The sequence below is a fragment of the Vicugna pacos genome, chromosome 19, assembly GCF_048564905.1.
Source record: "Vicugna pacos chromosome 19, VicPac4, whole genome shotgun sequence".
Lineage (NCBI taxonomy): Eukaryota > Metazoa > Chordata > Mammalia > Artiodactyla > Camelidae > Vicugna > Vicugna pacos.
In genome coordinates, this window is record NC_133005.1 from 15,079,497 (window position 1) to 15,096,272 (window position 16,776).

Genomic DNA, 16,776 nt, shown 5'->3' on the forward strand with positions numbered 1-16,776 from the left:
CAAGTTGCTCCATGGTCTCCTTGTGGTCAACCTAGGTACCCACAGTTTTCCTAACAGATTCTCTTGGGCATCCCATTGTTCTTGGCACTTCCAGAATCTAGACAAGCCTAAAATTTTGTGACCCCAGAGCAATCTCTTCCTTGGCTTTACTAGTAGGTGTGGCTCATGGGCTCTACGTGGTTGATGCTTTAAGTGAGGGTGTTGGGGAATTTTTATTCTCCTAAAATAGAAGAGGGATAGGAGAAGAGTAGATTCTTCAGAAAAATTTCTTTTGGGGAATGTGGTAAGCAGCCTATAAAATGACCCCCAGTAGTCCCCACTCTCTGTTACTTATGTCCTGTGTAATCCCCTCCCACGTGAACAGAGATGCCCAGGGAGAGAGGGCAGAAGTGACTTCTCAGGATAAGTCATACTTTGTGCCCTCAGATCCTTCATTCTGAGGGAAGCCAGTTACTGTGTTGTGAGGACATTCAAGCAGGCCACTGAAGAAGGCCTCAAGGGCAAGGAGAGGAAGCAAGTCCTCACCCACGACAGCACCTTAGAGGTGGATCCTCCATCACAGTCAAGCCTTCAGAGGATGGCAGCCCCACCCAGTGACATTGCTGTCAAATCCCTGAACCGTAGAACCATGTGGGATAACAAATACACGTGATTGTGTTAGGCCACTAAGTTTGGGGGGTAATGTGTTACGCAGCAATGGAAAACTAACATATAATGATTATGCCCTTCAGTGGGGGTTCATGCTCGATCAAAGTTTGAAATTATCATCTATGTTTAAAAGCTAGTACATCCCAACAGTCACCGGGAGACAAATTATTTTTACTCCGGTATGCTGCATAGCAAAAAGTATTTTTGCCTCAGAAGCCAAGGACAGGTCATATTAACCTGTGACTCCTCCGATATGAGTAACTGCCTCACTGCCAAATGGCACATACTAATGTGCCAACCCGTTACTCCAGGTCAGAGAGCAATTTTGCTTAATGATCCTGATTCTAACTGATTGTATTTAATTGTGATACATCATTTTGCAGCTGAATCATCTGAAATGCTCTTCCTGGCACTGGAGCCACAAACGACATCTATGAGCTAAATCCTCCAAGAGTTGGAGGTAATGCTACCACAAGCTCTTTGCCCCCCAAGGCCACCTCTTCAAATCTGACCCAGGTAAATTGCTCGGTTTTCCTTGGGAGACCACAAGGTGTGTTCAGAGCCCAGTGTGTCTGGGCTTCCACCCGGATGATTGAGCACAAAACTCATTTTCCACCTTTGCTAAGTTCCTCATGAAGTTACAGCTCTTTTTTATGTCTTTTTATCAGGTTCTGTACATTTTTACCACCTTAATTTGACTTTTCCTTAATTGGAACTTTAAATTTGCATCTTTTTTCCCCATTTAAAAAAAAAAAACTGTACTGGGAGAGAATGACACTGAGGTTTCTTTAAAGCAGTATTTAATGCATGGAAAATCTGAACCATTTAAAATGTCCTGTCCTGTTTGGAAAGCTTATCTATTTGCTTCTAGAGGAGTTGGCTCGTCTCCACTCTGTGGAGTAACATGGGCTAGGATGCGATTTTCATGGATGATTGTAGCCATAAAAACAAGTCTCCAATCATGTGTGATTCCTGAATAATAATAATAAAAAAAGCTCTTACCATGACAATACCAAATTGGCACTTGTTTATAACTTTAATAACAGTCTCTCTCTCCTGGGCAGAGGTTCTGGGTGGCAAAAGTTGGCAAGAAAATCTGTCTTGCCATCTTCTTCCTATGTCACTCTCTAGTCCTCTCTTGCTCCCTCCTTCCCTCTTCTGGGTCCCCTTCTTCCACGTCACCCCTCAGTCCCTGCCCAGGCCTCATCTGGACCCCGTCTCCGTCTCCGTGCTTCCTGACCTCGTCTTCAGATCACATTCTTCCTGCCTTAGCGTTGTGTTTTGCAAATGCTCTTTATAGTGAGACTGTAACAAAGTCTTATACGCTCCCCCAGTAGACAGATAGATAAAAACAATGTATTTTAAAATATATTTATTTGCAATTTTCAGTTCATCAGATTTACTTATTATAAATTCAACCAGGAGATTGTGAAGGATGTTGCCTGAACACAGATATAAAAGCAGGGCTTACTGGTGGCATTTGGAATCTTATGCCAACCTTATCGTATAATTTTTCTCATTTTCAAAAATATTTTTTTGCATATAGAGTTCAAAAAAAGCCCTGATTTAAACAAATAAGGTGTGGGAAATGGTAACAAGTTTGTAACAGTTCATCGTGTCATATCAGTATACACTTAAACATGTCCACAAATTTGAAAATGGATTAAAATAACATTTTTTCACAGTAAAATTATTTAAAATACCTATCTAGTTATTTTAAATATCAAATTTTGATAAGCATTCATTTTTGGGTAATGGAAAATGTTTTTCGGATATATTTAGTAATGTAAAATATTCAGAAATCTCGTTTAAAAAATTCTCAGTGCTCATCTCTGAGCAATGTACACAAAATTTCAGAAGAGCCATTTTTTTTTTCTTTTGCTGATATTCTCTGAAATGTTTTATATGCTTCTCTGTAAGGCCAGATCAAGCTCATTCAGCTCAAGGAAAAGAAAAATCCAGCAAGGTGTGCAAGGTTGGGCATGCACGTTACCTCTGAGGTGCAGCTAGCTCACGGAGCCTCTCTGTACTTCAAGAATTATTGACCCTGCCCTGCTGACTTCTGACTGTTAACATGGGGTCAAGCACAGGGGTTACCTTCAAAGGAACTGTGTTCAAAGGAATTGTGTTCATTTTGCTCCTTCTTAAGCGTCCCTTCACCTGGGGCAGCCAGTGCCTGGCTCCCTCAGTTGAGGATGAATCAAGATCTGGGTGGGGGAACCTAGCTTACATGCACCCTGAGATTGTCTCTTCCTCTTTTCCAGGCCTTCGTTACCTCCACCCTTTCCGCTGACACCTTTCCTCTTCAAACCCGGGGCTGTTATGTCTTGACCATGTGTGGCCAAGACTTCACCCTGTTACTGTGTACGAAAGGTAATGAAGATAAACTTACTATTCTGAGAACAGAGCACCTGTGTGCACACACAAGGCAATGTGCCTTCTCACCCTCTACTCATACTTTACCTATGAAGATATACAGGGTGTGTATTTCAAAAGACATAATCTTAAGAACCCCTCACCTTAGGGCTGCCTATAAACATCTTTAGGTAATGATAATGTTTGGATATCATCACTGGTGTTATTTTAGAGAACTCGCAGAAATCTAACTGGAAGGCCACCTGTCATAAAAATGACAACATTGGTGCTAGCATCCAACACTTGTGACAGATGTTGGCATCACAAGTCAGTGCTTGCCTAACTTTTCAGCAGTGTTTGGATGAGAGCTTCCTTTCCCGCTGTTTGTGCCGCTGCCTGTGCACCATCAGCGCAGGTGGTCTGACATACAAGTGCCAAACTAGATGATGGCACGTTGACAACAGTTGTAACCCTTTAACAGTATATTCCCTGCCAGTGTTTTCTAGCATCAGTCTTCCTGATGTTCATCTGCAAAGACACGCTTCTCAAAATATAAAGCTTCTCAAAATATAAAGGCCACAGGATTGGTCCTCTTTGTGTCCAGTCGAGTTAAATTGACAGTGATGGCCACTTCGTTGATGGGATGCGTTGGACAAAGCCTGGGTACTCCCTGTTATCATCAGGCAAAGGTACTGTTGGTGTGTTGTCGCTGCGTGTCCCTATCCTGCCCTCGCTCACGTTGCAGTAACTCCTTTGAATGATACTATAGTGTATTTTGTATTTTATTTCTAAAAATGTATAGTGTATTGTAGTGTATTTTAATCTTTGTGTCTAAATGTTGCTTGCATCCTTTTTTATAGAAAGCTGTGCAATTTTTATGCTAAAAGATGCTGAAATCCTTATTTTTAGATCCTGTTTGCTTTAAATATGGCATTGTAACTTGGGAAGGGCTACAGGAGAAAAATAGGGAAGTTTCACACATAAAACACAGTGACTTGGGCAGTTTTTACTGCCTTACAAAGATGAAGCCAAATTCCTAATCACCATCCCTGTGCTCTGTTGTGCCCTGCAGACTTGTGGCAGTTTTCACTATAGGATTTTCATATTGTCATCATTGTGATCGCCTATGGCTAAAAAACCCTTTGGCTGATCATATAGGATAGTGTGTCATTTCCTCTTGTGCCTGCTCAGATTTCCATTCTATCAACACATTACTTCTTATTTTTTCATCGTTTTAGCTGTGATCCATTTCTGGTTTTAAGGCTGATTTTTCACCATCACTTGAAAGATTATGATAACATTTATGAGTACAAGTGATAGACCCAAACACTTAAAATCCGTAAAGGCTAAAGCTCTGACATCATCATGGGAAACTGTATTCCATGTTCACTTAACTGCATAATTTCCTGTGCTGGGAGCAGAGACTGTGCCCCACATGGGCCCCTCTGGCGTGGGATGGAACATGGTGAACACGAGCTGCTGTTTGGGGTTCACACGCATAATTTTATATGTGCAGACTTGCCTACTCCTGCAGAAAACTATGAGTGCAGAATTTAAACCTCATCTTGCATGTAGAGAGTAGATGCGGGGTATAGTAGAAATGAGCACAAATTCTAGTTGAACTGGCAACGTGGCTTTAAGTTGGTGGTTTCCAGTGTGTTACAAATTTGGACTGGAACACATTTGAGCATGTAAATGATTAAATTAAAGCTTTAAAATATTTTAAGAACAGACTTTGAATCACACATTTTGCTGGGTCCCTACAGCATGTTCTGAATGTAGTTTGATAAATGCTGCTTTCATGCAACTTAGCTCCCTATACTGAAATTCAATATTGAGGGATGGCCTGAAGTACATTAATGTGCTTACTTTAAAAAAGGATGCTTGCTAACCCAAATAAAGCTCAAACTGGTAGCACTGCAGGAAGGATAACTGAGTCTAAGAAACATTGCCCAGTGAGCTGGCTAAAAATGCAGAGTCCTGGGCCCCATGCTCATTGATTCAGGTTTAGTGAGTTTAGGGTGGGTCCTGATATCATAGATTTTCAAAAGCACCACTGGAGATTCCGATACAAGTTGTACATGCATCATACTTTGCAAAATACTGGTCTAGAAGCTCCAGTTATCTGAAGGAAAGCCAGTGATGGCCAGTGGTGGCCGTTTTCCCCAGAGAGCTGTTGGAGTTGTGTGAATGTTGGTCTTTCTAGTGCCACGTGTTCACTTCAGACTCTGCCATGAAGTAGGAAGATGGGGTCACTGTTGCAAGCTCTTTCTTGCACCAAGATAACTAGCAGTGGCCTTTTAAAAAGACAGATACTGTAAAATCCAGAGAAACCTGGTAAACGTTAATTAGCTTTGTCACCACAGTTTTTCCCAGCTGTCAGTTAACGGTGTTTCCACAAGGAGAAATTCTCCCCGCACGGTAGTAATTCTTTTAATCAGAGTCACAACACTAGAAATGGAATGCATCATTCTGTTTTATGAAGCAAATCTCACCAGCCACTTACGGTGTTGTCACTGCACAACACGAACAAGAACACCCTTGGGAAGACTTGGGCCATGTTGGGGTGTGGTTCTGATGATGAGACAGGAGGCATCCATGCCAGTGGCAGTGACCTTGGGAGCCTTCATCCACGTTTCTGTGGTTTAGCCAGTTGTACCTGGGCGAGGCTGCTGCTGGAATCCCACCCCTCTCCACTCCATTGCCTACCACCATTTGATCATCTCTTCATCTGAGTTTCCCTAGGAGAAGGTCTTAAGGGCTTGAGTGCAAATTGTTTCATGGGGAGATACAGGAAATAACCAGGTGGGGAGAGGCCTGAGATAGGGCCAGGAAGAAAGTCAGTATAGGGTAGAGGCTGCGTTGCCAGGCCGGTGAGCCCTGGGGGCAGCTGCAGCTCCTTGGGGAAACTCTAGGAGACTGAGAGGTAGAAGCCCTGGGCTGACCTGCATGGGGAGAAGGCACTGGGGTGGGTCACCTTCGGCTTCCTGTGCCCCATGGCCAATGGTTGCTTCTCACGCTGTTTGGGCTTCCTTTTTGTGCGGGTGGAGCAGGCTCATGAGTCAGAAAAAATCAGCTAAGCCAGAAAAACAAATTCATCCTAGAATCTCCATCTGAAGGATTAACTCAGGTGTGGTTGAAAGTGGCTTACTATGAACAACAAAGGTGTTGCTCTCACCTCTTACCACTCAGGAAATTACAAGGGATATGGGAGCTCTGTGCCAGGGACCAGGGACAAAGGCCAAATATGTATCTCTTATTATGTGATAATATCACAACCTCTGTTAAACTGGTTATGCAGATTAATTCCACCAGGTGTCTTTGGAATCCACTCCTTTATTTCTGCCCTCCCCCAACAGGTTGTCTGTGGTCCTCAGCATCTTTCGTCTGGTTATTGCAATAGCCGTGTTCTTGGACAGCAGGTACACATGCCCCTTCTGAGTTTTCCTCTGTATTTCTCCCAGTGATTTTTTTTTGGAAAGCTAGAATTCTTCGTATATGCAAAGTGTATAAAAATAACAAGTACAATGACCCTTGAACATAAGGTTGGGGCACTGACTTTTCACAGAGTCAGAAATCAGTGCATAACTCATGTTCAGCCTTCCTACACATCAGGTTCCTCCATATCCGTGGTTCCGCATTTGCAGATTCAACCAACCACAGATCGAGTAGAACTGTAGTATTTACGACAGGAAAAAAACAAACAAACAAAAAAAAACCTGTGTAAGTGGACCCATGCAGTTCAAACCTGTGTTGTTCAAGGGTCAACTGTATCTTGTATTTACTCATCATCTACTGTAAAAATATATACATCCTCCTGGAGCTGAGTCCCTCTGTATAATCTAGATTCCTTCTTGTTTCCCTGCTTGAAACTGTTGCCCTGACTTTGGTGTTAAGCCTACCCGTGCATTTATTTCTTTATAATTTTACTACATGTAATTGTATCAATAAACAGTAGGTAGATTTTTTTTTGTATGTTTGAAAACCTTATAGACTTTATGTTGGTCTGAGTTTCTTCTGTAGCTTGATTTTTTTTTCCCACATAATAATAGCTTTTGAGATTCTTTTATATTGGTAAGTACATTTGTAGTTCTTATGTTTTCACTGCTGTATAATATTTCATTGAATGAATGAAACAATATTTCTCCATACTCTTCTTGGTGGACATTTATTCCTCTCGTTTTCCTGTTGTAACTGCAATGATAATACATGTCTCTTTTTGTCTGTGGGTGAAATTTTCTCGTGGATGCTTACATAGAAGTGAAGTTGCTGGACTGAGCGATAGGATCTTTAACTTGACGAGTTTTGCTGAATTTCTCTCCTAAGTGGTTTCCCACATTCATGTTCTCTCAGTAGAATATGAGCATTTCCACTGTTTGACCTCTTTACCAGCACTAGGTATTGTCAGATAAAATAATATACAATTTTCATCATTTACTAGTGACACAAAGAATCATTTGGTATTGTCCATTTGTACTTCTTTAAATTTCTTGCTCAAATCTTTTATTCATTTTCAGATTAGCTAATTTGTATTTCTATTATTGATTTGTAAGATATGTAGGTAGTTAGCACTAGAGATAGACACACCACAGACAAAGTAATGACCCCCCAAAGATGTCTCTGTCTTAACACCCAGAGCCTGTGACTATGTTACCTTACATGGAAAAAGTGACTTGGCTGATGTGACTGAATTAAAAACCTTGAATGAGGGGAGTAGATTATCCTGGATTATCTGGTTGGAAGCAATGTAATCACACAAGACTTTAGAAGCAGAGGCAGGAGGAGATCAGAGAGGTGAGATGAATGAAGGAGAGATTCAAAGCATGAAGGGGACTCAACCTGCCACTGTCGCCTTTGAAGATGGAAGGAGGAACATGGGTGGTATCTAGGAGCTGGCTGCCCTGAGCTGACATCCTACAAGGAAATGATGACCTCAGTCCTATAAATACAGGAACTGAATTCTGTCAGTAACCTTAAGGAGCAAAGACACAGGTCTCCTTGAGAGCCTCTAGAAAAACATACAACCTTGATTTTAGCCTGCTGAGACTACAGAACTATAAGCCAGTTAATTCATATTGTTTAAGCCACCAAGTTTGCGGTACTTTGTGATGGCAGCAATAGAAAACTAACACAGTCATGCCTTGGTATCCTTGGGGGATTGTTTCCAGGACCCCTACAGATACCAAAATCCACGGATGCTCAAGTCCCTTTTTTAAATTAGTGTAGTTCAGCCAGCCTCCCTGTCTCGGGGTTTCACATCAACAGATAAGGAGGGACAGCTGTACATGTATAAAGAGGGTACTATGTCTTTATGGTGTATGTAGCCTGCATATATTTTTGCAATGGTGGAGTATCATTGCACTTTTTAAATACTGTCTTTTAATACACAGAAGTTTTAAAATACAATGTCAAGTTAGATTCATCCTTTTTTCTCTATTGTTTGTGCATTATAAAATAAATTTTTTCTGTATACTATGGTCATAAAGACATTTTCTGCCATTAACATTTACAGAAAATTTTAATTTAGGGGTGAGTTAGTATTTTTATTACTAATGCTTTGAACTATTTATTTGGTAAATTATTTATTTCTGTTTTATTAGTTGTTTTGGTCAGGGGTTTACTTGTTCTCTCCATTGAAATGAATTCCTCTATCTTCTCATTTTGCTTAACTCTGTTTTGGGGAGGGTATAGCTCAAGTGGTAGAGCGCATGCTTAGCATGCATGGGGTCCTGGGTTCAATCCCCAACCTCATCCAAAAATAAATAAATAAGCCTAATTACCTCTCCCCCTCAAAAAGCAAAAACAAATTAACTTTCTCTGTTTCTATGAAATTAAGTGAAACAGTGGTTTTGTGGTCTCGAGGGGGTGTCCTTGTGTGGGAACATTCCTATATAGTGTGTGGGCCTTGGTGGGAGAGCTGGATCTGATATGAACACAAGTCACATATTTTCTCAATGTGTGCTAGCCACTGTCACCTTGATGGGGGCTAGGGATGGAGATGGAGGGGCTAGGGGTAGAGCCAGGCATGAGCCGGAGTTTCTCCTTTGCTAGGTGGCTGCACCACCCTGTTAGGTACAGGGTCGGGTTGCAAGTTGCTGGAGCAGAGTCCCTGAGGGTCTGGTCCAAGCTGGCTTTGTTCCCTTTAAGTGTGCACTCTTCCCTCTCCGGGAACTGGCTCCCTCGCCCCAGAGGGAATGAGACCTGGAGTGAAAGGGGCTGGTACAGGCACCCAGCATTGAGACATGTAATCCAGCTGGAATTTTTTTTTGTATGTTTTGTGTTAGAAATGCAATTTATTTCCAATGGATAATAATTGCCCCAGGATCATTTACTGTCTAGCTCATTCTTTCTTCACGAACCTGTGCCTCAGTCAGAGATCAAGTTGACATGTCTGTGGTTCTGTCTCTGAGCTCACTGTTTGGTTTCTTTATCTCTTTGCTTATTCCTAAACCAGTAATATAGTATATTAATTATAATACTTGTGCTTCAATAATTGTTATTTTTCTAGGCTGAGACCCCCTACCATGTTCTTCAATTATCTTAACTACTCCTGGCCTTTTACTCTTCCTTATGAATTTTAAAATTAGTTTTCAAGTTCTAAAATTAGATTTCTAAGGACCCTGTTGGCGTTTTGGTTGAATTGACTTAAATTTATAGATTAATTTTGGGAGAGCTGACATTTTTATAATATTGAGCTTTACCATCCATGAACCTGGTTTATCTCTCAATTGCTGAAGAATTCTTTTATGTCTTTGAATAACAAATTATAATTTTATCTATCTTACATAAGATTTATGAGTATTTTTATATAATGCTTTGAAAAAAAGTGTGTTCTCAATTGTTAATTCCTGGTATCTAGAGATGCAATTTTTAACAAGGATTTTGTACCTACTAATTTTCCTGAACTCTTCTATTAACTCTACTAACTAATATTGAGTTACTTATGTTGACAGTTATGACAATTCTTAACATCTATGAACAATGAATATTTTGCTTACTTACAGTATTTATATTTTAAATCCCCCTTCTTCATTTTAATAGGCTCCTTTTAGGATCTCTTGTACAGTAGTAAATGGAACATTCATAGTGAGTGTCTTGTTGCAAATTTTAAAGGAAATGATTCCATCGTTTACCTATGTGGATAAATTTGCTCAATGAGGTTTTAACAAGTTTCCTTCTATTCTTAGTTAGCAAGTATTTATTTTTTTTAGTACGTATGTTGGTTTTATTAAATGATTTTTCTGTATTTGTTGAAAATGATTTTTTCATCTCTTAATCAGCTTATATCAAATTACATTAATAGATTTTTTTAATGAAAAGGATATTTCCATTCCTATAATAAACCCAACTTTTCTAAATCATGTTTTACACAAACGTTTAAGTGTCTGTGTACAAAAAAGCAGGGTTCACTTTGCTTATATTTTATCTGGATTTTTTTTTTTTTTTGCCTATGGCCATAAGTGATACTCCTGTGGAGTTTATTTCTTTGTACTGTCTTTAAATTTACACATCAAGGTTGTGTCAACCTTAAAATAAAGAAGAAAAGAGTGAGGGGATAAAAGGAGGGAGAGAGAGAAAGAAAAAAATGAGAAAGAATGAGAGAGTGAAGGCAAAAAAGAACAAAATGAACAGGACTGGTAAGACATTGATAATTACTGAATGTGGATGGTGGACATATGGGACTTCACTGTATGCAGTGTTCTTTCCACGTTGAGGAGAAATAAACGACTTTTAACGTGAGGAATTTCTAGAGTAGTTTTATCTGTAGAGCTGCCATAGAGTACAATTTCTAAAGAATATCTTAAGGATGTTTTATTTCTTGAATATTTCTTTTCAGCCTTCATATATGGTCACCCTTTCCATGGAAATACAGACTCAGATTCACTAGCTTTTGGAGGTATTTGTTGTTGCATGCTGATACTGAGTGGTACACATAAAACAATTACTCATTTCTCTAACAGTCCTAATGTTCCCCTCCTCCCCTGGAGGTGGGGGTCAATCTGCTAGCTGGCATCTCTTAGCTTCTGATTTAAACTCTCAGTTTTGCACAATCCAGTCTCCTTTCTTTTCCCATCTCCCTTTGATTTTCCTCAAATGCTGCATCAAGGAAGAAGTCCTGTGGTGTGTTGGCCGAATCCTTAGAGGCCCTAACCTGGAATCATCAGTGGTCCTAGCCGTGGGTGACTTGTCTTCTCTGGTTCCTGGAGTGGTATCTGCTGAGGTGTGACGGGTCCTGTCTTGCCTTCTGAGTTGTTTTTCAGGCATCCGCCACTGACTGGTGTAACCCTTTGCCTCCTGCTGTGAAGCACGCTCTGGCTTCTTTACCACATGTTCAGATCGTTGCCACACATCTTTACACCCATCTCTGAGGCACAAGGGAATTTTGGCACTCTCCAGATTCTTCCCAAAGACCATGAAGAGACAGAAGACCTTTGTGCCTACCTTGTGCAAATGCTGTTTTTCCAGTGCACATTTGAAAGACACCATGGAGAGCATGGGGCTTCCTTTAGAGAATGCCCTACCCTTAAGGCTGCATCTATGAAATGGGTCCATTCTTCCTTCTCCTGATGTTATCAAATTCCCCTATAATTCTATAGAAGTCAATATATTTAGCACGTTCCTCTCCGTACTTCCCACCATGGGGACCAGTGTTCTGTCCAAAGAAAGGCAACATAGACAGATGCTTTTAACCTCTTCATCTTCCTTCTTCTTTCTTGTCCTGGAAATACTCTCAGTGCCCAGAAACCTCTCTATTTATGCCCAGAAGGGGGAACTGTATTTCATATCCTTACATCCCCTCTCTCTTCTAGGTTTTATCATGAAGTTGTCATGCTCTGACTCCCTACTGGATCTAGCTGTTATATAATGAGAGCTTTAGAATTGATACATTTCTTTTTAATCACCACCACTACGTCTTTAATTATGAAGCATGGGCATTCTTTTACAGGTGTTGAAAACTTGAGTAGTCAAGATTAAGAAATGTTCTGCTTCTTTAAAAAATATTGGAGGATTACACTTGCCCAAACCTCCAGAATTTAGTATGGCCGACTTTTGGTTGATCAAATGTGAGCAGAAGTAACCTGCGTCACCTCTTGCAGACGTTCTAAGGTAGAACGCACAATCTGCTGTGTTTCTTTTTCCTTCCCTGGCAATTATGGAAGTATGTTTCAAGGGAAAGTATCAGAATCTTGAGTTTCTGAATGATTACAATGAAAAGATCCCCTGCCTAACTACACAGGGCTTGTACCATGAACAGCAACAACAAAAAATATATTTTGTATTAAGCCACTGAGATCTGGGGGTTGTTAAGCAGCTGTATAATCTAGACCATCCTGACTGATGCACAGACCTTTAGGTATTACCGTAGAAAAATAGTCATCATGTTTTGTGTGTTTGTGTAATAAAGCCAATACGATCTCAATTATGTAAAGCTGAGTGTGTTACTAATTAGGATTAATAAGTGAACGAATGAATTCTTCCTTTCAGAAATTTTGGGAGCAGTAGCTGTATTCATGACTGGCTTCTATCTTTTGATTAGCTTTTCTGTGTTTGGGAAAATTCCCTTGTGAGGAATTCTGTCTTTCCAAAGAAGAAATCACAACTTGAGCTTCTGTTGTAACTAGGATATAGGTGAGTGACTTACCTGCATCTGTGGGAGATACTGGCTTGGAAGAGGGAAACAGAAGGGGATTAATTTGAGTAGAATTCTGTTTTGCTCACAGACAGCCTCTGGATTTGGGGGATGGTCATGGTTTCAGAGTCAGATTCTTACCATAGAGTGGTGCAGCCATGGGATTCTATCTCTGTATCTCTGCCCATCGATATAGCTATCCAGCCAACCAGAGAGATTTGTTTTAAGGAAATGACTTACGCAGTTGTGTGAGTTGAATGAGCCAGTTTGAAATCTGTGGGACAGTCAGTCAAGAGGGGAGATGATGAGCAAGATGGAACTTTATGGGCCCAGGCCAACAGGCAGAATTTCTTCTCACTTTTTCAGGAAAGCCTCATCCCCAGTTTTTAGGTCTTCTGACTGGTTCAGTAAGGCCTACTCAGGTTACTCGTAACAGTCTCCCTTACTTAAAGTCAACTGATTAGGGTCTTTAATTACATCCTCCACACCCCTTTGTAGCAACACCCTGATTTGTGTTGAAGTAACTCAGGACTGTACCATAACCCAATAGACATATTTTAAAAATCCCTCACAAGTGGCATTAGTACATGTGGCAGAAGTTGTAGAAAAACCAAATTCCTTCCTTTCAGTGTGATGTGACACTGGCATTGATTTATTTTTTTTTATTCTTTTTGAGTCCAGCCTATTCAGCAGCATGACTTGTACTTTGTTTTTGGAAGCTCAATCTTGTCTATTCCTCCAGGTAACAACTAATTCTGATAGCCACTAATATTTTTTAATAAATACCTTTCTAATTAATCTAGACAAGTGGATTTTATTTACTTTAATGAAAGCATCTGACCAATAGTAAAGTTAATCTTCATAGGGAGAAAAATCACCTTTTTCTTATAAGACTGTGGTCCTTGGTCACAATGACAATGCAGAGATTTCTGTGTTCTGTTTACAGGCTGGCTTTTTTCAGGCCATGTTCCTTTGCTTTTAGGTCAGTCAATTCCAGAAGTCATGACTTCTCTATGGAAGGGTACTGCCATGCTCTGCTCCTCTATTTTTCTCTGTGGGTGTCTTTGCAACCGAAACAGCTAGTGTAGTTACTGGAGATTTTCAAACCTTTTGGTCCATGGAAATGTCAATATCTCCCTTTTGCTGCTTGGTGTGCACACAGCAGAGGCTGAACTATAGATTATATGGAAAATGGAAGAGAAGAAGAAGATTAGAAAAGTAGGATAGAGAATGAAGTTTCTATTTTAACTAAGAAAAGATTAAATGATGGATTATAGCTTTTTTTTTCCCAAAATATGTATGTACTATATTTTCTCTTGGCTTGGTTCTTGTTAAAAGTTGCTTTAGGTGTACAGGAAGGGGATTCAGTTATTCATACATATAAAAATCTGTTCTTTTTCAGCCTCTTTTCCATTACAGTTTATTATGAGATATTGAATATAGTTCCCCGTGCTATTCAGTAGGCCCTTGTTGGGGCCTGAAACATTGTAAATCAACTATGCTTCAATAAAAAAAATGAAAACAAAATAGACTGCATTATGAAATATCATATCACAATCATAGTCAAGTGCTCTTACCCTGACTTTGCGTTAATGGTACTTCATATACCTATATATCTAGGTATATTATTCATACGTGTATACGTTGGTTAAAACATTCCCTTACTACTACTTACAACAAAATGGTGACGAGCACAGCTTTTGGAGAGAAACTACCTTGTTTTGTGTTGTTATTGTTAATTTTTTTATTGTAATAAAATGTACATTATATAAAATTTACCATTATAACCATTTTTAAGTGTACAGTTTCTGTAACATTAAGCACATTTACAATTGTTGTGCAACTATCACTATGATCCACCTTCAGAACTTTTTCATCATCCCATAGTGACATACTGTACCCATTAAACAATAACTCCCCATTTTCCCTCTTTCCCAGCCCCTGGGAACCACCATTCTACTCTCTGTCTCTGAATTTGAGTATCCTTAGTACTTCATATAAGTGGAATCATACATTTATTTAGCCTTTTGTCTGGATTATTTCCCCCAGCGTGATGTCTTCAAGATCACTCATGTTGTAGGTGTGAGAATTGTATGCCTTTTAAAGACTGAATAATAACCCATTGTATGTATATACCATGTTTGTTTACCCATTCATCTGCCAATGGACATGTGAGTTCTTTCTGTTTTTTGTCTATTGTGAATAATGCTGCTGTGAAATGGATGTACAATTATCTGGGTTCAGTTTTCTAGTTGCAAGAGTGTTTAGCTTTAAATTTCATTTCATGTACACCAGAAACTAACATCGTAAATCAGCTATACTTCAATTAAAACATTTTTATTTTATTAATAGATACGAGCCTCTTCAGGTCATCTGTTTTCTCTTTTCTGGAATATTGGTAGTTCGTATCTTTCAATGATTTTTCTAAGTTTAACTTATTGGCATGATGTTTTTCCTAATATTCTCTATGTCTTTCTGTTATGTATAGAAACTGTGATATTATTTTTCTCACTCTTGGTGTTGTTAATTGTGTCTTCAGCCTTTCCTCATCAGTGTGACTAGGTGAATTGCTCTTAACTGGTGTTTTCAAAGAACTAGCTTTTAGTTTCATTGATTTGAGTCTGTTTTTTTGGTTTCATTTCATTGATTTATCTTTTACTCTTTATAATTCTCTTTCCCCTGATTAATTTGGCTCTATTTTGTACTTCTTTTTTCTAATTTATGTAAAAGCTGTAGTCATTTATTTGAGATCTTTCATTTTTTTCTGATATTGGAATTTATTTCTATAAGTTTACCCCTAATTATTATGTTAGTAGCATTAAACAGATTTGATATTTTGGTTTTCAATTTTGTTTAATTCAAAATACTTTATAATTTCCTTTTTAAAATCTCCTCTAAGCTGTGGGATTACGTAGAAGTCTGTTACTTAGTTTGCCAAATATTTGTCCAGTTTTCTAGAGTCTTTCTGTTATTAATTTCTAATTTAATTCCATGTTGGTAAGGTAAAATACTTTGTGTGACTTATGATTAATTTTAAATGCATTTAGACTTGTTCTGTGTCCCATAATATGATCTATTTTGGTTTGTTCCATGTGCCCTTGAAAACGCTACTGTTGGTGTTGGGTAGTGTGTTTAACTGGGTTAAGATTGTTGATTGTGCTGCTCAAATATACTGTTCCTGATAGAACTTGTTCTATCATTATTGATTGAAGGGTATTAAAGTCTGACTGTAATTGTGGATTTGTCTGCTACAGAATTCCATTTTAACATCCCGTTACAAACAAGGGCAGTGTTATCTCTATGTGTATGTAAACGATTGTGCATTAATTTTCTATTGATGCCAAAACAAATTACCGCAAACTTAGCAGTTAAAACGACACCCTTTTATTATCTCACAGTTTCTGTAGGTCATAAATCTGGGCATGGCACTACTCAGTTCTCTGCTCAGCATCTTACAAAGTAGAAACCAGAGTGTCAGCTGGACTCAGCTGAGATCCTCTGCCAAGCTTGCTCAGGTTGTTAGTGGAATTTAGTTCCTTGCAACTGTCGGACTGTGGTCCCTATTCTCTTTTTCCTCCTGGCTGTCAGAAGGGGTTGCTCTCAGCAACTGCAGGCCACCCTCAGATTTTAACCAGGTGGTCCTCTCACACCATGGCAAGTTACTTCTTCAAAGCTGGCAAGAGAACTTCCCTTCTTTCAGAAAGGACTCAGGACCTCTGTTGAAGCCTTACATCACTAAGTCTGTCCCATCCTGGCTAAGCTCCCTTTTGATTAAATCAAAGTCAGCTGGTTAGGGGCCTTACCGACATCAGCAAAATCCCTTCAGATGACCATAGAGTGATATCACCTCATGCTTACAGGTCCCACCCATACTCAAGGAGTGGGAATTATATATCATGGGCCACCTGGAGTCATTTCAGAGCCCTGCCTACCACACATTGTATGGCCAGAAAAATAATCTGAAATAATACACACTGAGGTGGTAATATTTGTTGCATTTTAAGTGTGGTGGGGTGGGTGGAATCAATAGGAACAGGAGGGAGATGTAAACAACAAAAACAACAACAGCAATAAAAATAACTATGGGACATTGGGGGTGGGGGAGCCACAGTATAAAATTAAGTGAACATATAGACCACAAA

At 39.4% G+C, this 16,776-nt stretch overlaps 1 long non-coding RNA gene across 2 annotated transcripts in view; it reads left to right on the top strand.

Moving 5' to 3' along the window:
• LOC140687244 (uncharacterized) overlaps positions 1–16,776 on the top strand; it is a 49,110-nt gene that overhangs the window by 16,406 nt on the left and 15,928 nt on the right. The window contains exons 2-5 of one of the 2 annotated variants that reach the window (XR_012061420.1): positions 1,032–1,164; positions 2,913–3,021; positions 3,500–3,692; positions 6,363–6,425. This is a non-coding gene — a long non-coding RNA (uncharacterized lncRNA). Of the gene's footprint in view, positions 1–1,031; positions 1,165–2,912; positions 3,693–6,362; positions 6,426–16,776 lie in introns of both variants that reach the window. The other variant, XR_012061419.1, reaches the window with a different exon arrangement.